We start from the raw sequence: 26,791 nt of genomic DNA on the forward strand, positions 1-26,791 counted from the left end.
TAGGAACAAAACCAAAACACGGGGGTCTGCGCATGTCTCATTTTTTTTTTTACACAAATTATATAAATTGTTCCATGTAACCACGTGAGATATAATAGAAGAACTTCATGGGTAATACAAAACTTACTGTATTTAACTTTCACTATAAAAAACAAGTTCAACTTTTTTGTTACTGAAATTCAGTTTCCCTGCAAATACAAGAAAGAGTGATAGAAGCAGCGTATGGTAAACTAACGTCTGTTATTTCCACACAAAGATGATACAGGGAAGATCTGCGAATCTCTCTAATAAGCCGGTCTTTGCTTGCGAGACTTATACCCGTAGACTCCGTGCAGAGTAACAAGTGCTCATTTGCCATTCTGTAATATAAACTTTTAGGATTAATGAGGCATAAGATGCTGCTGAGTACCTTATGGCCTCCAATGTTGGATTACCAGATGGTAACTAAACCCCTGGAGTGTCCTTTTGTTATTATTAAAAACTGGCAAGTCTGAATTCAGCAATATCAGGAAAAATTAATTGAGAGCATAACACAATTTCTGCAAAAAAAATTCTATAGTATGTTTTATCTCAAGGAATAAAGACTGCAAGAAAACTTTGCTTTGTAGTCGGTATCCTATCCCAAGGCTCTGAGACAAGGAGAAGACATTCACTGAAGCCTGGCAAGTTCAATTACAAAATCTGCCACAGGAAACCGGCACCAGATGGTCATGTAACTATTAAGCATTTCAGCATTGTCCGCTTTCAGACAACTTTGTACAAGCCCTCCTGCAACTTCTACAAACAACATTACTTTATCTTTGTGGCTTCCTACAATGCTTTTCAGGAATGTGTTTATTTCATGTATTTTGTCCACTCGGATACAATTCTGTTACCCTTTGTTCATTGAACATAATCCTGAGAGCAGTTATAGGTCGTACCCAAGGACAACGAAAGTAAACAACTGATAATAATATAAGGTATAACTAAAAAGCTCAGATGGAACAATGGGAATGATGCAGCGTTGAATGCAAGGCAGTTGACTGCCTCCTCCTCTGTGCTCCTTTCACATGTGAATATCTAATTTGTCCTCCTTCTGCATGTGACTGCTTCCGCCTCCTCTGTCCTCCTGCTGCATGTGACTGCCTCTTAGTCTGTCTCCCCTCTGCATGTGACTTCCTCCTCCTTTGTCCTCCTTCTGCTTGTGACTGTCTCTTCCTCTGTCCTCCTTCCACATGTGACTGCCTCCTAGTCTGTCCACCCTCTGCATGTGACTGCCTCATCCTTTGCCCTCCTTTTGCATGTGACTGCCTCCTCCTCCGTACTCCTTCCACATGTGACTGCTTCCTCCTCTGTCCTCCAACTGCATGTGACTGCCTCCTCCTCTTTCCTCCCTCTGCATGTGACTGCCTCCTCCTCTGTCCTCCTACTGCATGTGACTGCCTCCTCCTCTGTCCTCCTACTGCATGTGACTGCTTCCTGCTTTGTCATCCCTCTGCATGTGACTGCTTCCTCCTCTATCTTCCTTTCACATGTGACTGCTTCCTCCTCTGTCCTCCAACTGCATGTGACTGCTTCCTCCACTGTCCTCCTTCCACATGTGACTGTCTCCTCCTCTTTCCTCCCTCTGCATGTGACTGCCTCCTCCACTGTCCTCCCCTGCATGTGACTGCCTCCTCCTCTTTCCTCCTACTGCATGTGACTGCTTCCTGCTTTGTCATCCCTCTGCATGTGACTGCTTCCTCCTCTATCTTCCTTCCACATGTGACTGTCTCCTCCTCTGTCCTCCCTCTGCATGTGACTGCCTTCTTATCTGTCCTCCCTACGCATGTGACTGCCTACTCCTTTGTCTTCCTTCTGCATGTGACCACCTCCTCCTCTGTCCTCCTTCCACATTCACATGCCTCCTCCTCTGTACGCCTTCCACATGTGACTGCCTTCTCCTCTGTCCTCCCTCTGCATGTGACTGATTCCTTCCTTGTCCTCCCTGCCCACATGAATGCCTCCTACTATGTCTCCACTGCCATTCCCTTCATATGTGACTGGCTCCTTCTCTATCCTACTTCCACATGTGACTGCCGGCTTCTCTGTACGTACATCCCCAAGTGTAACTGACACCCCCTTTGTCTCTCCCTCCGCATATGGCAGCCTCTTCCTCTGACTAATTTCAGATCTGCCTCTTGCCGAACTATTCATACTGCAGTAATACTACATACGGCAAATCTAGTCAGTTTTCAAATCATATTGCTCTGCAAAAGGGACTCAGTGCAATTATAGATAGGTCAGAGCCACTATCTGCATTTATGAGGGGAAGTGGGCTACATACAAAGCTACCACAGTGTTTATGAGGATGACATTAGAAAGCTTTGAAAAAATGGGCAAAAGGTTTAAAAATGTAAATATGGGCCTAACAGCAGCATTTGTTAGAATAATTGGTAGATATGTTAAATATCAGATCATTTTCTATATATCTTCATCGCTACAGAAATCCTTCCCTGAAAACAGACTGACAGAGAGACCTCATCTCTGGTTCACACGAGTAACTTGGTTCATTCAGTTTATTAACATGCAAGAAAATTAAAAGCTTGATATGGAGAGGAAGGAGGGAGAGAGAGAACATTTTCTGTAGGAAACTGTGGAAATTATGACTAACAAGCAGCCGGATGGAACTCATTGGTATGCATGCAGATTGGCCTCAGTACAAAGCCAATGATTTATAACGGAGGTCAAGTCATTTTACTGTTGGATAGCAATCTCGCAACAATTCTTTAAGTCACGTCCCATTTTACTCATAAGATGTTAAGTAACTAGGGCTCTTGTCGTTTTTAAAATGAAAAATTAGAGCGCTTATGTGACGTCAGGTTTGGAAATTAGAAATGGGTTATACTGTTGGACATGTGTGTACATATGGTGGTATGGCAGAATAGTGTACACACCAGCGGAATATTCCTGACCCAAGAATAGTCCAGTGGCTTAAACAACAGTGTGGTTTATTGAGATTTATAGGTACAGTACAGCCGTACTCAGTGCTGGATTTCCCACTAGGCATGTGAGACACATGCCTAGGGACGACACCTGCTGGTGGGGGAAGCCTTCTTTTTAATGTTGTTCATTAATGGTGGCCTGCAACCCCTCACCTGCGAATCGCTAAACCTCTGCCACTCGCTGGTCACAGGAGGGGGGAGTCGCGACTCACTGGTGGGAGGTTTGTGGGCCGTGTGTGGGGCCGGTTGCTGGTCATGGGTTGGGGGTCACAGGTGGGGGGGGGTTGTGGGTTGCAGAAGGGGGGGTGTGAGTCAAGGGTGGGGAAAGTCATGGGTCATGGCCCCCCCGTTTACAGCATGGAGGGGGTGGGGGCAGCCAATTTTATGGTGCCTAGGAGCGGCCTGACTCTTATTAAGTCATGATGGAGAGTGGGGTTGTAGCAGCTAACCAGCCACAGACTGTACACAAGAAGCGGGTAACAGTGCAGGATGCTGAAACAGCAGTAGTGCAGGTAAAGCAAACAGGTCTCTTGGAGCCAAGGTGGAGGAGATGCCTGTCTCCCCCTTTGCCACTGTGTACAGTATCAAGATGGCGCTGCGAGTGAGCAGTACTTCAGTATCTCCGGTGGCCATTTTGGTTAGGGAATGAAGCATCCCTGGGGAACCATATTGTAGTCTACAATCAGGGATATAAACCACAAATCATTCTGAAAACGTCACAGTAAAATATGTGCCAGCAGTGTCTTCATAACAATCAAAAGCCAGGACAATAAATGTAATAATGGTATTCACTGTCACCTAGTTTCAGGAAAATCTATTAACATCCAAAAACCTTTCGTTTAATAAGAATGATGCAGGAATTTCTTGAAACTCTGCAACTTAGAGTCTGGGAGAAACTGGTGGCATCACATCTGAATTGCCTTATATATAGTACTAGCTGAATACCCGTGCTTTGCTACGGGATGAGGATGGTAAATTAGAATTATAGTTGTTTGTTAATTGACGTTGGTTGGAGTTCTAGTATATAGGTATATCTTGCTTCCCTGACCCACGTTGTGTAGTGGCCGGACCCCTTTTTGGTCCCCCAAGGGACCCTGCTCTTCCCACTATACAACTCTCAGACTGTGGCTTCTTACTGCCTCCATTCCCCTCATCTCATCATGTCAGTGCCCATGTGAAATGATTGATTTATTTACAGTTTCTTATATAGTTCAGCACATTATGCATATCCTAATATACTCTGTGCTTCTGGGGGACCCTGCTATTTCTATTATATAACTCTCAGTGTGTCGGTTCGCGTTCCCTTCATTCCCCTCCTGACATCATGGCACTGCCCCTGTCACATGCAGCCCTGTCCTGCCTGACATATCACGCATCTTCTAATATACTTTGTGCTGCTGGGCACCCTGCTCCTCCCACTATATGACTCTCAGCGTGTGGCTTCCTGCTACCTCCATTCCCCTCCTCACATCATGTCACTGCCACTGTAACATGAAGCCCTGTTGTGACTGACATATCATTCATGTCCTGATATAGTCTGTGCTGCTGGCCCACCCCTAGTGGTGCTAGGGGTGTGTTACCTCCACCGTGTTTATTCCCAGATTGTAAGTCATATGTGTACCAAGTTTGGTGTAAATTGCTCCAGGTATTCCAGAGTTATGCTGTCTGCAGAAATACCCTGTGCTGCTTCCTAACCTCTAGGGGTGCCAGGGGTGTGTTACCCCCACAGTGTTTGTTCCCTGATTATAAGTCATATGTATACCAAGTTTGGTGTAAATTGCTGCATGCATTCCGGAGTTATGCTGGAACACACATATATACATACATACTGTACATACACAAAAACATCAATTTTTGGCGTTTTCAGCGGAAGGGCAGTGACATTTGTAAAACCGGATCTTAGCAAGCAGCTGGGACCTAAGGAGAAGTTACCTGCCAAGTTTCAAGATTGTAGGCCTTGAGGTTTAAGAGATTTCGTGATGAGTCAATCAGTGTTTCAATCTCCTTTTTCGCCATATATATATATATATATATATATATATATATATTCCAGCTGGTTATGATACACTGAGGTATGGGCATAATAACATTTTGCCATTAAAACGCCATTTAGTTATGTCCTAGTGCAGTCGTTCCCAAACTGGGTGCCACGAGGCTCTTGCAGGTGGGCCTCAGGTTGGTGGTCAAACCTCAGGTTGGTGGTCAAATCAAATCAAATAATTTATGGTCAGAGTGATAGGCTAAACCAGTGCTATTGGCTATCAATCACAAAACATGTGGACAATCAGACAAGCACAGCTGTACATCACCACATATCAATGAAAAACTTTTAGGCTACGGCCACACATAGCAGTCAAGCGGGTCCCACTGAACGGGATCCGCTTGGCTGGGAAAGGGGTTCTGTGTGCACATGGATTCCGTTCTGCGGGATCCTGCAGAACAGGGTCCGGCCAGTGACACACAGGATTTCAATGGAAATGTATACATTGAAATGTATGTGTTCACATTGAAATCCCGCCAACCTGTCATAAGGCCCAACCGCAGCATGCTGCGGTCGGATCTGGTGGCGGCGGGACTGCCGCACATGTGTGGTCGCCTGCATAGTGCAGTCTCCTTCCAGTCAAGCGGGTCCCGCTGAATGGGACCCACTTGGCCACTATGTGTGGCCGTAGCCTTAGCCTAGTGGTGCCATGAAAAAAGCGGGTACTTAAGGCACCATAATTCAAGAAAGTATGAGAACCAGTGTCCTAGTGTATTGCTGGAGGAAATGTAAACAAGAATGTGGAAGTAATGACATTTATTTCACTGGGTTTGAGGACAGACATGGCTGAGAGGAGATGATTATAGCAAGGTGACTTCTGTGGATTAGGCAAATGTGTGCACTTATTTTTATGCACCTGTGCAAAGACAGAATGGTCCGGCAATGCCAGCAGTCACTTTGGGAGCTTAAACAATTTTCAATTGAGAGAAGCCTGTTTAATTAATCCAAAATAGTGACACCACTGAAGTACTTTGTGGAGGCAGCTATTTTGTTGGCTTAAACTACTCACTAAGTACCATACAGTAAAACAGTATTACTTACTGTGAACTATATTTGCCTTCTCCCATAAATGTTCAGGAGATTTCTGGATTTCAGGGAGCTCTGTCACACTTCTGGGAAGCAGTTCCGGAACTGGCCCACAGGGGTACAAGAGAAACAACCAGTGGGCCCCACCTCCTCCTGTAGGAATCAGGTTCCAGACTGTGCACTTGAATTATACCTTATACTGTACAGGATTATAGTGTATTTTCTACAGTGCATTGCGGTTATTGATCTGGATCATTATAATGCATGCACTAGCAGAATATAATATAACACCCCTAAGCATGGGCCCATACTATTGCCTTCCCCCGTTGGGCCCTTCATGCCCCAGTCCAACACTGCTGGGAAGGGGCAGTTTAAGAGATGAGAGGGCTGGTGTGCAGCCTCCTTGCAAGCCCCTACTGCATCATGGTGGTCATTCCGAGTTGATAGCTAGCTGCATTAGTTCGCTGTGCAGCGATGAGGCTAAAAAAATGGCACTTCTGCGCGACGTACTATTACAACGAGCGATGTTGTTTCACTCAGTGTCTAGCAATGCTTTTCAGTCGCACTGCCTGCCGCAGAGTGATTGACATGAAGTGGGCGTTTCTTTCTGGTTGTCAACTGACCGTTTTCAGGGAGTGTTCAAAAAAACGCAGGCGTGCCAGGAAAAACGCAGGCGTGGCTGGGCGAACGCAGGGCGTGTTTGTGATGTCAAAACAGGAACTGAACCGTCTGAAGTGATCACAAGCGCTGAGTAGGTTTTGAGCTATTCTGAAACTGCACAAAATTATTTTGTAGCCGCTCTGTGATACATTCGTTCGCACTTCTGCTAAGCTAAAATACACTCCCAGTGGGCGGCGGCATTGCGTTTGCACGGCTGCTAAAAACTGCTAGCGAGCGAACAACTCGGAATGACCACCAATGTTCCCAGTGACTTCTCTACCACACATGTGCAAGTTACTGAGAAAATGGCTGCAGTGCAAATTACTGTGAAAAAGGTAATTGCACAGTGCAGATGCAGGTTTGCGGTGCAAGGTGTGCGGTGTGGGCCCCCCTTTGGGGATAGTATTGAAGTCTGAGGCACACCACACACAAGTACAGTATGCATTTAACCAGTGATATCACTGAGTTGCAAGCCTCTTTGGGCCTGATTCAGATGAGGTGGGAGGTGTTCCCGTCATCATAAAGTACTGATTTTTGGCACTTTGCTCATGTGCAGGATCCATTCTGTTTGTGTTCAATCGAGTCCTGCAACATAAAATGGAGAGCTGTCAGTGATTGAGCGGCGACTGCCTGTTTGTGAAAACGGAGGCGTGTCTCCGCCGTTTAGAGGGTGGGAAGAGCTCAGGGATCTCCGTTGTAGGATAGAGTTTTCCTGGCTTCTGCGGCGGGTGGCTTGTGCTTCTCCATGGGAGCTGTAAGCTGCCTGATTGTGACTGAGTGAACCAATGCTATGCCCTCCTGCTGCATCACTGTACAGTGCTATCACTGCTGCTTCCAAGGAAGTGATAGCAACTCCAACCACAACTGAATCAGGTCCTTAGTGAATTGCTAGGCAACATTTACATGAATATTAATTCAGCACTCAACCATATCTTCCATTTGTTGTTTTCTAAATCAGAACTTTTGAAGTATGAACCATTCTTCCAGGGAATGGAAACAATCCAGCCAATCAGTAATCAATGCAAACATAAATAGTTTGAGGAGCAATTTCTGTCTTCTTGGAGCAATTTAAGATTTGAAACCTGCGAATTTCTGTGACACACAGATGATGTCCACTACCAGTGAAAAAGCAGATGGTGGAACAGTCAACCTTAAAAGTCATATTCTTTAAACGTATCATAGTAATTAGATTGCAAATGTATATTCATCCACGATATACACAAACATTTCAATGAAGTAATTATTTTTGGTTATGAGAGCTGATGCATTCACATTTTCAATTTAAATGCAAATATTTTTAATGGTTTGCTCACAGTTTTCTGTGTTTTTGTTTGTCGTTTGGAAAAATAAGGGATAACTAAAAGATAACTTTTTTCTTTCTTTCTTTCTTTTGAATACACAGGCAGAAGACAAATATGAGTTTTCACAGTGAATGAGTAGATTAACTTCTGTTTGCAATCTAGCCAGCCTTACTTAGGCCCTCATTCCGAGTTGTTCGCTCGTTATTTTCCTTCGCATCGGTGCGATTTTCCGCTAACTGCGCATGCGCAATGTTCGCACTGCGGCTGCGTCAAGTAAATGTGCTAAGAAGTTTGGTATTTTACTCACGGCATTACAAGGTTTTTTCTTCGTTCTGGTGATCGGAGTGTGATTGACAGGAAGTGGGTGTTTCTGGGCGGAAACTGGCCGTTTTATGGGTGTGTGTGAAAAAACGCTGCCGTTTCTGGGAAAAACGCGGGAGTGGCTGGAGAAACGGGGGAGTGCCTGGGCGAATGCTGGGTGTGTTTGTGACGTCAATCCAGGAACGAAACTGACTGAACTGATCGCAGTGGCAGAGTAAGTCTCGAGCTACTCAGAAACTGCTAAGAAATTTCTATTCGCAATTTTGCGAATCTTTCGTTCGCAATTCTGCTAAGCTAAGATTCACTCCCAGAGGGTGGCGGCTTAGCGTGTGCACTGCTGCGAAAAGCGGCTAGCGAGCGAACAACTCGGAATGAGGGCCTTAGTGCAGATTATTTTAAATTCACTCAACTTCATTTTTAAAACAAGGCAACTCTCTGTTTAAAGGCATATTACCCATCGTTGCCTACCCTCCCTCATTCTGCAGGAAACTCCCTGAAATAATAGCAATCTCCCTGACTCCCTGAATAGTCCAGCAATCTCCCTGATTGCACCTTATCTCTATTATGTAGCTGTTACATTCTAGGGGGGAGGGGGGGGGAAATCAGAAATACATACATTCAACCGGGATCATCAGTGTCATTTCCCTGCATTGGTTATAAGTAGAGATGAGCGGGTTCGGTTCTCAGAGAACCGAACCGTACCGAACTTCACGCTCTGAACCCGGTTCCGAGCCCGGCTCGGGTTTTACCGCCTGACTCAGAAACCCGAATGAGGCAAAAGTCATCATCCCGGTGTCGGATTCTTGCGGGATTTGGATTCCATATAAGGAGCCGCGCGTCCCCGCCATTTTCACTCAGGCATTGGAGAGTGTACAGAGAGGACGTGTCTCTGTTCTCTCAGTGTCCTCAGTGTCCATGGCTTGTGGTGAATCTGTCCAGTCACAGTGCTTGTGTCCTCTGCTGCCATATGTCCAGTGTTGCTGTATAGGGTGCATCAGTTCAGGGTGGTGTATTGTGCTGCATCAGTCCAGTCACAGTGGTGGTGTCCTCTGCTGCCATATGTCCACTGCTGCTGTATAATAAGTCCCTTACAGTGTTGTTGTGTTGTGCTGCATCAGACCAGTGGTAGTGTCCTGGCCATCAGTCATTCCAGTGACCAGGCAGTCACAGTGGTATACGCTGCTGCTATATGTACACTGCTACAGTATAATAATAATAATAATAATAATAATAAAATAACCACAAGTCCCTCACAGTGTTGCTGTGTTTGTGCTGCATCAGACCAGTGGTAGTGTCCTGGCCATCAGCCATTCCAGTGACCAGGCAGTCACAGTGGTATACGGTGTTGTTATATGTCCACTGCTGATGTATAATAATAACAACAACCACAAGTCCCTCACAGTGTTGTTGTGTTGTGCTGCATCAGACCAGTGGTAGTGTCCCGGCCATCAGTCATTCCAGTGACCAGGCAGTCACAGTGATATACGCTGCTGCTATATGTCCACTGCTGCCATATTATAATCATTATTATAAAAACAAGTCCCTTACAGTGTTGCTGTGTTGTGCTGCATCAGACCAGTGGTAGTGTCCTGGCCATCAGCCATCAGTCTTTCCTGTGCCGCATATTGTGTTATATAACTCCAGAAACATAATGGAGAACAAAAATTTGGAGGATAAAATAGAGAAAGATCAAGAACCACTTCCTTCTAGTGCTGAAGCTGCTGCCACTAGCCATGACATAGATGATGAAATGCCATCAACGTCGTCTGCCAAGGCCGATGCCCAATGTGATAGTAGAGGGCATCTAAAATCCAAAAAGCCAAAGTGCAGTAAAAAGACCCTAAAAAATAAATTTATATGGTCTGAGGAGAAACGTAAACTTGCCAATATGCCATTTACGACACAGAGTGTCAAGGAATGGCTGAGGCCCTGGCCTATGTTCATGACTAGTGTTTCAGCTTCACATGACGATGGACGCCCTCATAACTGAGGCCTTGACACTTAAGTTGGTGTTAGATGTGCGTCCGGTAGCCGCTATTAGTGCAGTGGGATTTAGACAATTGATGGAGGTATTGTGTTCCCGGTACCAAATCCCATCTAGATTCCACTTCACTAGGCAGGCGATAGCGAGATTTTGCCATTTAATTCCAATGATTTGGATGTATAATTATTAATTCCAGTGATCTTGCCAATTAATTCCAGTGATTTGGATGTATAATTCCAGTGATTTTGCCAATTAATTCCAGTGATTTGGACATATAATTATTAATTACAGTGATTTTGCCAATTAATTCCAGTGATTTGGACGTCTAATTCCAGTGATTTTGCCAATTAATTCTAGTGATTTGGACGTATAATTATTAATTACAGCGATCTTGCCAATTAATTCCAGTGATTTGGACGTATAATTACAGTCATTTTGCCAATTAATTCCAGTGATTTGGACATATAATTATTAATTACAGTGATCTTGCCAATTAATTACAGTGATTTGGACGTATAATTACCGTGATTTTGCCAATTAATTACAGTGATTTGGACATATAATTATTAATTCCAGTGATTTTGCCAATTAATTACAGTGATTTGGACGTATAATTCCAGTGATCTTGCCAATTAATTACAGTGATTTGGACGTATAATTCCAGTGATTTTGCCAATTAATTACAATGATTTGGACATATAATTCCAGTGATTTGGACGTATAATTCCAGTTGGAATTGTTTGTGTTGCTTGGCTTAGTCACCTCTTCGACATCTTTGCATGAGGTGCTATTTGGGGCCTAGTTTTTGAAAAGTGCCATCCTGTGTGACACTGCCGTATGAGTCCAGGGGTACTGCTGTATTAGTCATGGGGTACTGCTGTATAAGTCCACCAATTGTAGATTTTTTTAAAAGTGACTGGAGCGTGCTGGAGATGCTGTCAGTGGCAGAGGCGTCACTAGGGTTGGTGTCACCCGGTGTGGTAATTCATGGTGTCACCCCCCATGGACCTCCTCCCGTATCACACCACATGGAATCCTTATTAATATCATAATTCAGGAGGCAGTCAATTGACTGTCGGACAGTATCCCAGGGGTCAGTATACCGATGGCGGAATCCCGTCACCCGCTGCAATACCGGCTGGTTTCCCCACTTGGGTGCTGGTCCACGTAACCACCTGAGGGGGAAGGCCCGAAGCATGGTGAGCACAGCGAGCTCGCGAGGGGACATGCTGCGCTCGATGCCGGGATCCCGGCTGTTGAGCTCCCGGCGTCGGTCTCCTGATCATTGGGATCTCTTACTGATCCCCATAATTCCTGTATATCACTGAATGCAATGGCAATAGCAGTGACATAAAACAGCTAACAAAATTAACATTATACCTTTATATCCTTGGTTTCCCAAGGAAGGGGCATGACCACACAATAGTACCCCCAATTCAAATTACAGTACACGGTAGCACAATCTTATTCACACTACACTGCACATGATGTCACTTATACACATTACATCACACAGTAGTACCCCTTGTACATGTTATGCTGCACAATAGTACCGAAGGTGGCAGGTGGTGACTGAGGAGTCAATATAGGTGACAAAGTGGTAGATGGTGACAGGGAGAAGGTGACAGAGTATCAGTGGATGATGGGAGTTGCAGACAGGCAGAGGCAGTGGGTGACTGGGTAGTCAGTGGGTTTGAGGAAGAGGAAGATGGGAGGTAGAGGGTAACAGCGAGAGAGTCTGTGTGTGATGAAGAGGCAGGTAGTGACAGGTAGAGATGAAAGGAAGAGGCAGTGGGTGACAAGGGAAAGGCAGTGGGTGAAATAGGGAAGCAGAGGGTTACAGGGAGTGGCATAGGGTGACAGTGGTAGACAGCGAGAGGCATAGGGTGACAGGGGAAGGAAGACGGTGACAGCGGAGTGGTGACAGTGAGATGCAAAGGATGATAGGGAGAGGCAGCGGGCGACTGGGGAAAGGTAGTGGGTGACTGGGGAGGACTGTGGGTGACAATGACAGTGTTCTCACCAGAATATGTTTGAATCTGGCGGCATTATGAAGTACAGTAGGTGGGAAGGGGAGCAGGGTGGGGAGAGGTGGACCTGATGTCTGTGGTGGCATCAGGTCTCAGGGGTCCCAGGGGCCATGTTTTCCTTCACAAATATTATTGGGGTCTCAGGGGGCAGCAGGATGCGTGTGTGAGTGTGAGCAGGAACACAATCTGCTGCTGTGGCTGGGTACAGAGCAGGACTCCCTCCAGTGGCTACACTGGTAGAGCAGATGTAGGAGAGGAGATGATTTACAATACTAGTTATACTTACTTCTGCGTCGTCTCAGTGTGCTGGATTAATATGTGCAGGCAGGCAGGGCTGTTCTTCACTTAGCCGTGATCGTATCACCGTCTCCCCCTCAGCGCACATCTAGTCCCCGGCTGGCAGTGGCAGTGGCACTCAAGAGGCAGAGAGGAGGAGCCAGGGAGTGGTAACAGGCGAGGTCCGCATTGCCTCTCCTCCTGAGCTCCGTGGCTCTGTCCTCCTAACCCTGGGTCCACTCCTATCACGGGCGGCTGACAGAGCGGCAGCCGCAGCGTGATTTATCTGATTGTCATTGACCAGCGGAAGCTCCGCCACTAGGGGTGTGGGTGTGCAGCTTATTTTGGTGTCACCCCATTGAACGGTGACACCTGGGTGCGGGCCGCACCCCCCGCGTCCCCCTCTTGAAGCCACTGGTCAGTGGACCGAACAATTGCGGCCCACTCTCGACATTCAGCCACTGCGTGACACTACTAGATGGGCCAGCTGGTTGTGTCGCTTAGCTTAGTCATACAGTAACCTTGGTGCACCTTTTTTTCTTCTTTGCATCATGTGCTGTTAGAGGACTTTTTTTAATATCTGCCTTCCTGTCTGCCACTGCAGTGCCATGCCTAGATGGGCCAATTGTTTGTGTCGCTTGGCTTAGTCATACAACTACTTCATTGCAATTCTTTTTCTTCTTTGCATGATGTGCTGTTTGGGGCCTTTTTTATATCTGCCCTCATGTCTGACACTGCAGTGCCACTCCTAGACGGGCCAGGTGTTTGTGTTGTCCACTTGTGTCGCTTAGCTTAGTCATCCAGCAACCTTGGTGCAACCTTTTTGCCTAAAAACAATATTGTGAAGTGTGAGGTGCTCAGAATAGACTGGACATGAGTGGAAATGATTGTTATTGAGGTTAATAGTACTGTAGGAGCAAAATTACCACCAAATTCTGTGATTTTTGCTGTTTTTATGTTTTTTTCAAATATCATCCAGATCCAAAACTAAAACCAAAACACGAAAGGGTGGTTTTGGCAAATCCAAGCCAAAACCAAAACACGAAAGTGGAATTAGAACCAAAACCAAAACACAAACACGAAAAGTGCCAGCCGCACATCTCTAGTTATAAGGCACAGTGATCCCTATGGCTACATGCATTATAAATAAGGATTCTTGTGGCCACTTACAGTATATGGAACCTCTTGTAAAACACAATACACACACAAACTAGTGATGAGCACCGGAAATTTTTCGGGTTTTGTGTTTTGGTTTTGGGTTCGGTTCCGCGGCCGTATTTTGGGTTCAAACGCGTTTTGGCAACACCTCACCGAATTTTTTTTGTCGGATTCGGGTGTGTTTTGGATTCGGGTGTTTTTTTCAAAAAACCCTAAAAAACAGCTTAAATCATAGAATTTGGGGGTCATTTTGATCCCAAAGTATTATTAACCTCAATAACCATAATTTCCACTCATTTTCAGTCTATTCTGAACACCTCACAATATTATTTTTAGTCCTAAAATTTGCACCGAGGTCGCTGGATGTCTAAGCTCAGCGACCCAAGTGGCCGACACAAACACCTGGCCCATCTAGGAGTGGCACTGCAGTGTCACGCAGGATGGCCCTTCAAAAAACTACTCCCCAAACAGCACATGACGCAAAGAAGAAAAAAAAGAGGCGCAATGAGGTAGCTGTGTGAGTAAGCTAAGCAACCCTAGTGGCCGACACAAACACCTGGCCCATCTAGGAGTGGCACTGCAGTGTCACGCAGGATGGCCCTTCCAAAAAACACCCCCCAAACAGCACATGATGCAAAGAAAAAAAGAGGTGCAATGAGGTAGCTGTGTGACTAAGCTAAGCAACCCTAGTGGCCGACACAAACACCTGGCCCATCTAGGAGTGGCACTGCAGTGTCACGCAGGATGGCCCTTCAAAAAACTACTCCCCAAACAGCACATGACGCAAAGAAGAAAAAAAAGATGCGCAATGAGGTAGCTGTGTGACTAAGATAAGCGACCCTAGTGGCCGACACAAACACCTGGCCCATCTAGGAGTGGCACTGCAGTGTCACGCAGGATGGCCCTTCCAAAAAACACCCCCCAAACAGCACATGACGCAAAGAAAAAAAGAGGCGCAATGAGGTAGCTGTGTGACTAAGATAAGCGACCCAAGTGGCCGACACAAACACCTGGCCCATCTAGGAGTGGCACTGCAGTGTCACGCAGGATGGCCCTTCCAAAAAACACCCCCCAAACAGCACATGATGCAAAGAAAAAAAGAGGCGCAATGAGGTAGCTGTGTGACTAAGTAAAGCGACCCAAGTGGCTGACACAAACACCTGGCCCATCTACGAGTGGCACTGCAGTGTCACGCAGGATGGCCCTTCCAAAAACTACTCCCCAAACAGCACATGACGCAAAGAAGAAAAAAAAGAGGCGCAATGAGGTAGCTGTGTGAGTAAGCTAAGCGACCCTAGTGGCCGACACAAACACTTGGCCCATCTAGGAGTGGCACTGCAGTGTCACGCAGGATGGCCCTTCCAAAAAACACCCCCCAAACAGCACATGACGCAAAGAAAAAAAGAGGCGCAATGAGGTAGCTGTGTGACTAAGCTAAGCGACCCTAGTGGCCGACACAAACACCTGGCCCATCTAGGAGTGGCACTGCAGTGTCACGCAGGATGGCCCTTCAAAAAACTACTCCCCAAACAGCACATGACGCAAAGAAGAAAAAAAAGATGCGCAATGAGGTAGCTGTGTGACTAAGATAAGCGACCCTAGTGGCCGACACAAACACCTGGCCCATCTAGGAGTGGCACTGCAGTGTCACGCAGGATGGCCCTTCCAAAAAACACCCCCCAAACAGCACATAACGCAAAGAAAAAAAGAGGCGCAATGAGGTAGCTGTGTGACTAAGCTAAGCGACCCTAGTGGCCGACACAAACACCTGGCCCATCTAGGAGTGGCACTGCAGTGTCACGCAGGATGGCCCTTCAAAAAACTACTCCCCAAACAGCACATGACGCAAAGAAGAAAAAAAAGATGCGCAATGAGGTAGCTGTGTGACTAAGATAAGCGACCCAAGTGGCCGACACAAACACCTGGCCCATCTAGGAGTGGCACTGCAGTGTCACGCAGGATGGCCCTTCCAAAAACTACTCCCCAAACAGCACATGACGCAAAGAAAAATGAAAGAAAAAAGAGGTGCAAGATGGAATTGTCCTTGGGCCCTCCCACCCACCCTTATGTTGTATAAACAGGACATGCACACTTTAACCAACCCATCATTTCAGTGACAGGGTCTGCCATACGACTGTGACTGAAATGACGGGTTGGTTTGGACCCCCACCAAAAAAGAAGCAATTAATCTCTCCTTGCACAAACTGGCTCTACAGAGGCAAGATGTCCACCTCATCATCATCCTCCGATATATCACCGTGTACATCCCCCTCCTCACAGATTATCAATTCGTCCCCACTGGAATCCACCATCTCAGCTCCCTGTGTACTTTGTGGAGGCAATTGCTGCTGGTGAATGTCTCCACGGAGGAATTGATTATAATTCATTTTAATGAACATCATCTTCTCCACATTTTCTGGATGTAACCTCGTACGCCGATTGCTGACAAGGTGAGCGGCGGCACTAAACACTCTTTCGGAGTACACACTTGTGGGAGGGCAACTTAGGTAGAATAAAGCCAGTTTGTGCAAGGGCCTCCAAATTGCCTCTTTTTCCTGCCAGTATAAGTACGGACTGTCTGACGTGCCTACTTGGATGCGGTCACTCATATAATCCTCCACCATTCTTTCAATGGGGAGAGAATCATATGCAGTGACAGTAGACGACATGTCCGTAATCGTTGTCAGGTCCTTCAGTCCGGACCAGATGTCAGCATCAGCAGTCGCTCCAGACTGCCCTGCATCACCGCCAGCGGGTGGGCTCGGAATTCTGAGCCTTTTCCTCGCACCCCCAGTTGCGGGAGAATGTGAAGGAGGAGATGTTGACAGGTCGCGTTCCGCTTGACTTGACAATTTTGTCACCAGCAGTTCTTTGAACCCCAGCAGACTTGTGTCTGCCGGAAAGAGAGATCCAAGGTAGGTTTTAAATCTAGGATCGAGCACGGTGGCCAAAATGTAGTGCTCTGATTTCAACAGATTGACCACCCGTGAATCCTTGTTAAGCGAATTAAGGGCTCCATCCACAAGTCCCACATGCCTAGCGGAATCGCTCTGTGTTAGCTCCTCCTTCAATGTCTCCAGCTTCTTCTGCAAAAGCCTGATGAGGGGAATGACCTGACTCAGGCTGGCAGTGTCTGAACTGACTTCACGTGTGGCAAGTTCAAAAGGTTGCAGAACCTTGCACAACGTTGAAATCATTCTCCACTGCGCTTGAGACAGGTGCATTCCACCTCCTATATCGTGCTCAGTTGTATAGGCTTGAATGGCCTTTTGCTGCTCCTCCAACCTCTGAAGCATATAGAGGGTTGAATTCCACCTCGTTACCATTTCTTGCTTCAGATGATGGCAGGGCAGGTTCAGGCGTTTTTGGTGGTGCTCCAGTCTTCTGTACGTGGTGCCTGTACGCCGAAAGTGTCCCGCAATTCTTCTGGCCACCGACAGCATCTCTTGCACGCCCCTCTCGTTTTTTAAATAATTCTGCACCACCAAATTCAAGGTATGTGCAAAACATGGGACGTGCTGGAATTTGCCCAGATTTAATGCACACACAATATTGCTGGCGTTATCCGATGCCACAAATCCACAGGAGAGTCCAATTAGGGTAAGCCATTCCGCGATGATCTTCCTCAGTTGCCGTAAGAGGTTTTCAGCTGAGTGCGTATTCTGGAAAGCGGTGATACAAAGCGTAGCCTGCCTAGGAAAGAGTTGGCGTTTGCGAGATGCTGCTACTGGTGCCGCCGCTGCTGTTCTTGCGGCGGGAGTCCATACATCTACCCAGTGGGCTGTCACAGTCATATAGTCCTGAGCCTGCCCTGCTCCACTTGTCCACATGTCCGTGGTTAAGTGGACATTGGGTACAACTGCATTTTTTAGGACACTGGTGAGTCTTTTTCTGAGGTCTGTGTACATTTTCGGTATCGCCTGCCTAGAGAAATGGAACCTAGATGGTATTTGGTACCGCGGACACAGTACCTCCAACAAGTCTCTAGTTGGCTCTGCAGTAATGATGGATACCGGAACCACGTTTCTCACCGCCCAGGATGCCAAGGCCTCAGTTATCCGCTTTGCAGCAGGATGACTGCTGTGATATTTCATCTTCCTCGCAAAGGACTGTTGGACAGTCAATTGCTTGGTGGAAGTAGTAAAAGTGGTCTTACGACTTCCCCTCTGGGATGACCATCGACTCCCAGCAGCAACAACAGCAGCGCCAGCAGCAGTAGGCGTTACATGCAAGGATGCATCAGAGGAATCCCAGGCAGGAGAGGACTCGTCAGAATTGCCAGTGACATGGCCTGCAGGACTATTGGCATTCCTGGGGAAGGAGGAAATTGACACTGAGGGAGTTGGTGGGGTGGTTTGCGTGAGCTTGGTTACAAGAGGAAGGGATTTACTGGTCAGTGGACTGCTTCCGCTGTCGCCCAAAGTTTTTGAACTTGTCACTGACTTATGATGAATGCGCTGCAGGTGACGTATAAGGGAGGATGTTCCGAGGTGGTTAACGTCCTTACCCCTACTTATTACAGCTTGACAAAGGCAACACACGGCTTGACAAATGTTGTCTGCATTTCTGTTGAAATACTTCCACACCGAAGAGCTGATTTTTTTGGTATTTTCACCAGGCATGTCAAAGGCCCTATTCCTCCCACGGACAACAGGTGTCTCCCCGGGTGCCTGACTTAAACAAACCACCTCACCATCAGAATCCTCCTGGTCAATTTCCTCCCCAGCGCCAGCAACACCCATATCCTCCTCATCCTGGTGTACTTCAACACTGACATCTTCAATCTGACTATCAGGAACTGGACTGCGGGTGCTCCTTCCAGCACTTGCAGGGGGCGTACAAATGGTGGAAGGCGCATGCTCTTCACGTCCAGTGTTGGGAGGGTCAGGCATCGCAAACGACACAATTGGACTCTCCTTGTGGATTTGTGATTTCGAAGAACGCACAGTTCTTTGCTGTGCTTTTGCCAGCTTGAGTCTTTTCATTTTTCTAGCGAGAGGCTGAGTGCTTCCATCCTCATGTGAAGCTGAACCACTAGCCATGAACATAGGCCAGGGCCTCAGCCGTTCCTTGCCACTCCGTGTGGTAAATGGCATATTGGCAAGTTTACGCTTCTCCGACAATTTTATTTTAGATTTTTGAGTCCTTTTTTTACTGATATTTGGTGTTTTGGATTTTACATGCTCTGTACTATGACATTGGGCATCGGCCTTGGCAGACGACGTTGATGGCATTTCATCGTCTCGGCCATGACTAGTGGCAGCAGCTTCAGCACGAGGTGGAAGTCGATCTTGATCTTTCCCTATTTTTGGAACCTCAACATTTTTGTTCTCCATATTTTAATAGGCACAACTAAAAGGCACCTCAGGTAAACAATGGAGATGGATGGATACTAGTATACTTATGGATGGACGAGCGACTGCCGACACAGAGGTAGCTACAGCCGTGGACTACCGTAATGCGTCTGCTGCTAATATAGACTGGATGATAATGATATAAAATATATATATATATCACTACTGCAGCCGGACAGGTATATATTATATAATGACGGACCTGCTGGACACTGTCAGCACTGCAGACTCCTAAAGTAAGCTACTAGTATCAAGAAGATAGAAAAAAAAAAAAAACACCACAGGTAGGTGGTATACAATTATGGATGGATGAGCGACTGCCGACACAGAGGTAGCTACAGCCGTGGACTACCGTACTGCGTCTGCTGCTAATATAGACTGGATGATAATGATATAAAAAATATATATATATCACTACTGCAGCCGGACAGGTATATATTATATAATGACGGACCTGCTGGACACTGTCAGCACTGCAGACTCCTAAAGTAAGCTACTAGTATCAAGAAGATAAAAAAAAAAAACACAACAGCTAGGTGATATACAATTATGGATGGACGAGCGACTGCCGACACAGAGTTAGATACAGCCGTGGACTACCGTACTGCATCTGCTGCTAATATAGACTGGATGATAATGATATTAAAAATATATATATATATCACTACTGCAGCCGGACAGGTATATATTATATAATGACGGACCTGCTGGACACTGTCAGCACTGCAGACTCCTAAAGTAAGCTACTAGTATCAAGAAGATAGAAAAAAAAAAAAAAACACCACAGGTAGGTGGTATACAATTATGGATGGACGAGCGACTGCCGACACAGAGGTAGCTACAGCGGTGGACTACCGTACTGCGTCTGCTGCTAATATAGACTGGATGATAATGATATAAAATATATATATATATATCACTACTGCAGCCGGACAGGTATATATTATATAATGACGGACCTGCTGGACACTGTCAGCACTGCAGACTCCTAAAGTAAGCTACTAGTATCAAGAAGATAGAAAAAAAAAACACAACAGGTAGGTGGTATACAATTATGGATGGACGAGCGACTGCCGACACAGAGGTAGCTACAGCCGTGGACTACCGTACTGCGTCTGCTGCTAATATAGACTGGATGATAATGATATAAAAAATATATATATATCACTACTGCAGCCGGACAGGTATATATTATATAATGACGGACCTGCTGGACACTGTCAGCACTGCAGACTCCTAAAGTAAGCTACTAGTATCAAGAAGATAGAAAAAAAAAAAAAACACAGGTAGGTGGTATACAATTATGGATGGACGAGCGACTGCCGACACAGAGGTAGCTACAGCCGTGGACTACCGTACTGCGTCTGCTGCTAATATAGACTGGATAATAATGATATAAAAAATATATATATATCACTACTGCAGCTGGACAGGTATATATTATATAATGACGGACCTGCTGGACACTGTCAGCACTGCAGACTCCTAAAGTAAGCTACTAGTATCAAGAAGATAGAAAAAAAAAAACACCACAGGTAGGTGGTATACAATTATGGATGGATGAGCGACTGCCGACACAGAGGTAGCTACAGCCGCGGACTACCATACTGCGTCTGCTGCTAATATAGACTGGATGATAATGATATAAAAAATATATATATATCACTACTGCAGCCGGACAGGTATATATTATATAATGACGGACCTGCTGGACACTGTCAGCACTGCAGACTCCTAAAGTAAGCTATTAGTATCAAGAAGATAGAAAAAAAATAAACACCACAGGTAGGTGGTATACAATTATGGATGGACGAGCGACTGCCGACAGAGAGGTAGCTACAGCCGTGGACTACTGTACTGCGTCTGCTGCTAATATAGACTGGATGATAATGATATAAAAAATATATATATATCACTACTGCAGCCGGACAGGTATATATTATATAATGACGGACCTGCTGGACACTGTCAGCACTGCAGACTCCTAAAGTAAGCTACTAGTATCAAGAAGATAGAAAAAAAAAACACAACAGGTAGGTGGTATACAATTATGGATGGACGAGCGACTGCCGACACAGAGTTAGATACAGCCGTGGACTACCGTACTGCGTCTGCTGCTAATATAGACTGGATGATAATGATATTAAAAATATATATATATATCACTACTGCAGCCGGACAGGTATATATTATATAATGACGGACCTGCTGGACACTGTCAGCACTGCAGACTCCTAAAGTAAGCTACTAGTATCAAGAAGATAGAAAAAAAAAAAAAAACACCACAGGTAGGTGGTATACAATTATGGATGGACGAGCGACTGCCGACACAGAGGTAGCTACAGCCGTGGACTACCGTACTGCGTCTGCTGCTAATATAGACTGGATGATAATGATATAAAAAAGATATATATATCACTACTGCAGCCGGACAGGTATATATTATATAATGACGGACCTGCTGGACACTGTCAGCACTGCAGACTCCTAAAGTAAGCTACTAGTATCAAGAAGATAGAAGAAAAAAAAACACCACAGGTAGGTGGTATACAATTATGGATGGACGAGCGACTGCCGACACAGAGGTAGCTACAGCCGTGGACTACCGTACTGCGTCTGCTGCTAATATAGACTGGATGATAATGATATAAAAAATATATATATATCACTACTGCAGCCGGACAGGTATATATTATATAATGACGGACCTGCTGGACACTGTCAGCACTGCAGACTCCTAAAGTAAGCTACTAGTATCAAGAAGATAGAAAAAAAAAAACACAACAGGTAGGTGGTATACAATTATGGATGGACGAGCGACTGCCGACACAGAGGTAGCTACAGCCGTGGACTACCGTACTGCGTCTGCTGCTAATATAGACTGGATGATAATGATATAAAAAATATATATATATCACTACTGCAGCCGGACAGGTATATATTATATAATGACGGACCTGCTGGACACTGTCAGCACTGCAGACTCCTAAAGTAAGCTACTAGTATCAAGAAGATAGAAAAAAAAACACAGGTAGGTGGTATACAATTATGGATGGACGAGCGACTGCCGACACAGAGGTAGCTACAGCCGTGGACTACCGTACTGCGTCTGCTGCTAATATAGACTGGATGATAATGATATAAAAAATATATATATATCACTACTGCAGCCGGACAGGTATATATTATATAATGACGGACCTGCTGGACACTGTCAGCACTGCAGACTCCTAAAGTAAGCTACTAGTATCAAGAAGATAGAAAAAAAAAACACCACAGGTAGGTGGTATACAATTATGGATGGACGAGCGACTGCCGACACAGAGGTAGCTACAGCCTTGGACTACCGTACTGCGTCTGCTGCTAATATAGACTGGATGATAATGATATAAAAAATATATATATATCACTACTGCAGCCGGACAGGTATATATTATATAATGACGGACCTGCTGGACACTGTCAGCACTGCAGACTCCTAAAGTAAGCTACTAGTATCAAGAAGATAGAAAAAAAAAAAAACACCACAGGTAGGTGGTATACAATTATGGATGGACGAGCGACTGCCGACACAGAGGTAGCTACAGCCGTGGACTACCGTACTGCGTCTGCTGCTAATATAGACTGGATGATAATGATATAAAAAATATATATATATCACTACTGCAGGACAGGTATATATTATATAATGACGGACCTGCTGGACACTGTCAGCAGAATGCGTTTATAGAATAAAAACACCACACGACGAGTGTTTAACTTTTTCAGGCAGACAATCACAATATACTGGTGGTCAGTGGTCACTGGTCAGTCACACTGGCAGTGGCACTCTGGCAGCAAAAGTGTGCACTGTTAATGTACTCCTGCTATAACTGCTCCCCAGTCTCCCCCACAATTAACCTGTGTGAGCAGTGAGCACTCAGCACAGTCAGATATACATAGATGATGCAGCACACTGAGGCTGAGCACAGATATGGTATACTGTGTCACTGTGTATCGTTTTTTTTCAGGCAGAGAACGGATTATATTAAATAATAATAAAACTGCACTGGTGGTCACTGGTCAGTCACTAGTAAACTCTGCACTCTCTGAGTACTCCTAAGCTCCAGTAAATCAAGTGTCTCACTCTCACTCTCTATCTATTTCTATTCTAAACGGAGAGGACGCCAGTCACGTCCTCTCCCTATCAATCTCAATGCACGTGTGAAAATGGCGGCGACGCGCGGCTCCTTATATAGAATCCGAGTCTCGCGATAGAATCCGAGCCTCGCGAGAATCCGACAGCGGGATGATGACGTTTGGGCGTGCTCGGGTTAACCAAGCAAGGCGGGAAGATCCGAGTCTGCCTCGGACCCGTGTAAAAAGGCTGAAGTTCGGGGGGGTTCGGATTCCGAGGAACCGAACCCGCTCATCACTAACACAAACCCTGCAAAATATCAGTGTATTTTCTTCAACAAGTAGATCTTATTAACTTTGGGACTCATTTACATTTTGATGTAAGTAATTTTCATGACACGCCTCTCAGATGTAGCAGTACACGTCCGTGCTAATAGGTGTTACTTTCACAATCTCCCTGCAATGTTTTTTCAAAAGTAGGCAAGTATGAAATTACCCTTAAAGTAAGTTTAGGCCCTGCTTTCCTTCAATAACAAAATATATTCAGGGACTACAGTAATTTAGAGTCAAGATTATAAAATTTCGGGTACTAGATCCAATAATTATCATTTATTACTGCTGCATATTATGACAACAAAACATTAAGGATTGTTTTATGCATTTCTATAATGGGTGCAGTGTGAGCGGTGCACACAGGCCCCTGGGTCCAAAGGGGCCCACACTGCATACCCTACACCCATGTTCAATTACTTACCTTTCTGGAGTCTCGTGTCTGGACTGCTACTGCAGCAGAAATCACTCGGAAAATGGCACGGCGGCCATTTTCCCATTGATTCCTGCATGTGCTGTAGAAATTTGCACAGGAAACATGGCAGGTGCCATTTTTCTAGAGATCTGCGCATGCACAATAGAGATGAGCGCCTGAAATTTTTCGGGTTTTGTGTTTTGGTTTTGGGTTCGGTTCCGCGGCCGTGTTTTGGGTTCGAACGCGTTTTGGCAAAACCTCACCGAATTTTTTTTGTTGGATTCGGGTGTGTTTTGGATTCGGGTGTTTTTTTCAAAAAACACTAAAAATCAGCTTAAATCATAGAATTTGGGGGTCATTTTGATCCCAAAGTATTATTAACCTCAAAAACCATAATTAATACTCATTTTCAGTCTATTCTGAATATCTCACACCTCACAATATTATTTTTAGTCCTAAAATTTGCACCGAGGTCGCTGTGTGAGTAAGATAAGCGACCCTAGTGGCCGACACAAACACCGGGCCCATCTAGGAGTGGCACTGCAGTGTCACGCAGGATGTCCCTTCCAAAAAACCCTCCCCAAACAGCACATGACGCAAAGAAAAAAAGAGGCGCAATGAGGTAGCTGTGTGAGTAAGATTAGCGACCCTAGTGGCCGACACAAACACCGGGCCCATCTAGGAGTGGCACTGCAGTGTCACGCAGGATGGCCCTTCCAAAAAACCCTCCCCAAACAGCACATGACGCAAAGAAAAAAAGAGGCGCAATGAGGTAGCTGTGTGAGTAAGATTAGCGACCCTAGTGGCCGACACAAACACCGGGCCCATCTAGGAGTGGCACTGCAGTGTCACGCAGGATGTCCCTTCCAAAAAACCCTCCCCAAATAGCACATGACGCAAAGAACAAAAGAGGCGCAATGAGGTAGCTGTGTGAGTAAGATTAGCGACCCTAGTGGCCGACACAAACACCGGGCCCATCTAGGAGTGGCACTGCAGTGTCACGCAGGATGTCCCTTCCAAAAAACCCTCCCCAAACAGCACATGACGCAAAGAAAAAAAGAGGCGCAATGAGGTAGCTGACTGTGTGAGTAAGATTAGCGACCCTAGTGGCCGACACAAACACCGGGCCCATTTAGGAGTGGCACTGCAGTGTCACGCAGGATGTCCCTTCCAAAAAACCCTCCCCAATCAGCACATGATGCAAAGAAAAAGAAAAGAAAAAAGAGGTGCAAGATGGAATTGTCCTTGGGCCCTCCCACCCACCCTTATGTTGTATAAACAAAACAGGACATGCACACTTTAACCAACCCATCATTTCAGTGACAGGGTCTGCCACACGACTGTGACTGATATGACGGGTTGGTTTGGACCCCCCCCAAAAAAGAAGCAATTAATCTCTCCTTGCACAAACTGGCTCTACAGAGGCAAGATGTCCACCTCATCATCACCCTCCGATATATCACCGTGTACATCCCCCTCCTCACAGATTATCAATTCGTCCCCACTGGAATCCACCATCTCAGCTCCCTGTGTACTTTGTGGAGGCAATTGCTGCTGGTCAATGTCTCCGCGGAGGAATTGATTATAATTCATTTTAATGAACATCATCTTCTCCACATTTTCTGGATGTAACCTCGTACGCCGATTGCTGACAAGGTGAGCGGCGGCACTAAACACTCTTTCGGAGTACACACTTGTGGGAGGGCAACTTAGGTAGAATAAAGCCAGTTTGTGCAAGGGCCTCCAAATTGCCTCTTTTTCCTGCCAGTATAAGTACGGACTGTGTGACGTGCCTACTTGGATGCGGTCACTCATATAATCCTCCACCATTCTATCAATGTTGAGAGAATCATATGCAGTGACAGTAGACGACATGTCCGTAATCGTTGTCAGGTCCTTCAGTCCGGACCAGATGTCAGCATCAGCAGTCGCTCCAGACTGCCCTGCATCACCGCCAGCGGGTGGGCTCGGAATTCTGAGCCTTTTCCTCGCACCCCCAGTTGCGGGAGAATGTGAAGGAGGAGATGTTGACAGGTCGCGTTCCGCTTGACTTGACAATTTTGTCACCAGCAGGTCTTTCAACCCCAGCAGACTTGTGTCTGCCGGAAAGAGAGATCCAAGGTAGGCTTTAAATCTAGGATCGAGCACGGTGGCCAAAATGTAGTGCTCTGATTTCAACAGATTGACCACCCGTGAATCCTTGTTAAGCGAATTAAGGGCTCCATCCACAAGTCCCACATGCCTAGCGGAATCGCTCCGTGTTAGCTCCTCCTTCAATGTCTCCAGCTTCTTCTGCAAAAGCCTGATGAGGGGAATGACCTGACTCAGGCTGGCAGTGTCTGAACTGACTTCACGTGTGGCAAGTTCAAAGGGCATCAGAACCTTGCACAATGTTGAAATCATTCTCCACTGCGCTTGAGACAGGTGCATTCCACCTACTATATCGTGCTCAATTGTATAGGCTTGAATGGCCTTTTGCTGCTCCTCCAACCTCTGAAGCATATAGAGGGTTGAATTCCACCTCGTTACCACTTCTTGCTTCAGATGATGGCAGGGCAGGTTCAGTAGTTTTTGGTGGTGCTCCAGTCTTCTGTACGTGGTGCCTGTACGCCGAAAGTGTCCCGCAATTCTTCTGGCCACCGACAGCATCTCTTGCACGCCCCTGTCGTTTTTTAAAAAATTCTGCACCACCAAATTCAAGGTATGTGCAAAACATGGGACGTGCTGGAATTTGCCCATATTTAATGCACACACAATATTGCTGGCGTTGTCCGATGCCACAAATCCACAGGAGAGTCCAATTGGGGTAAGCCATT

General features: G+C 45.9%; 1 protein-coding gene across 2 annotated transcripts in view; it reads right to left on the reverse strand.

The window, feature by feature from the left end:
- MDGA2 (MAM domain containing glycosylphosphatidylinositol anchor 2) overlaps window positions 1–26,791 on the reverse strand; it is a 1,135,272-nt gene that overhangs the window by 395,849 nt on the left and 712,632 nt on the right. The gene's annotated exons all lie outside the window — the stretch shown is intronic.

Source organism: Pseudophryne corroboree, chromosome 12 (assembly GCF_028390025.1).
Source record: "Pseudophryne corroboree isolate aPseCor3 chromosome 12, aPseCor3.hap2, whole genome shotgun sequence".
NCBI classification, from domain to species: domain Eukaryota; kingdom Metazoa; phylum Chordata; class Amphibia; order Anura; family Myobatrachidae; genus Pseudophryne; species Pseudophryne corroboree.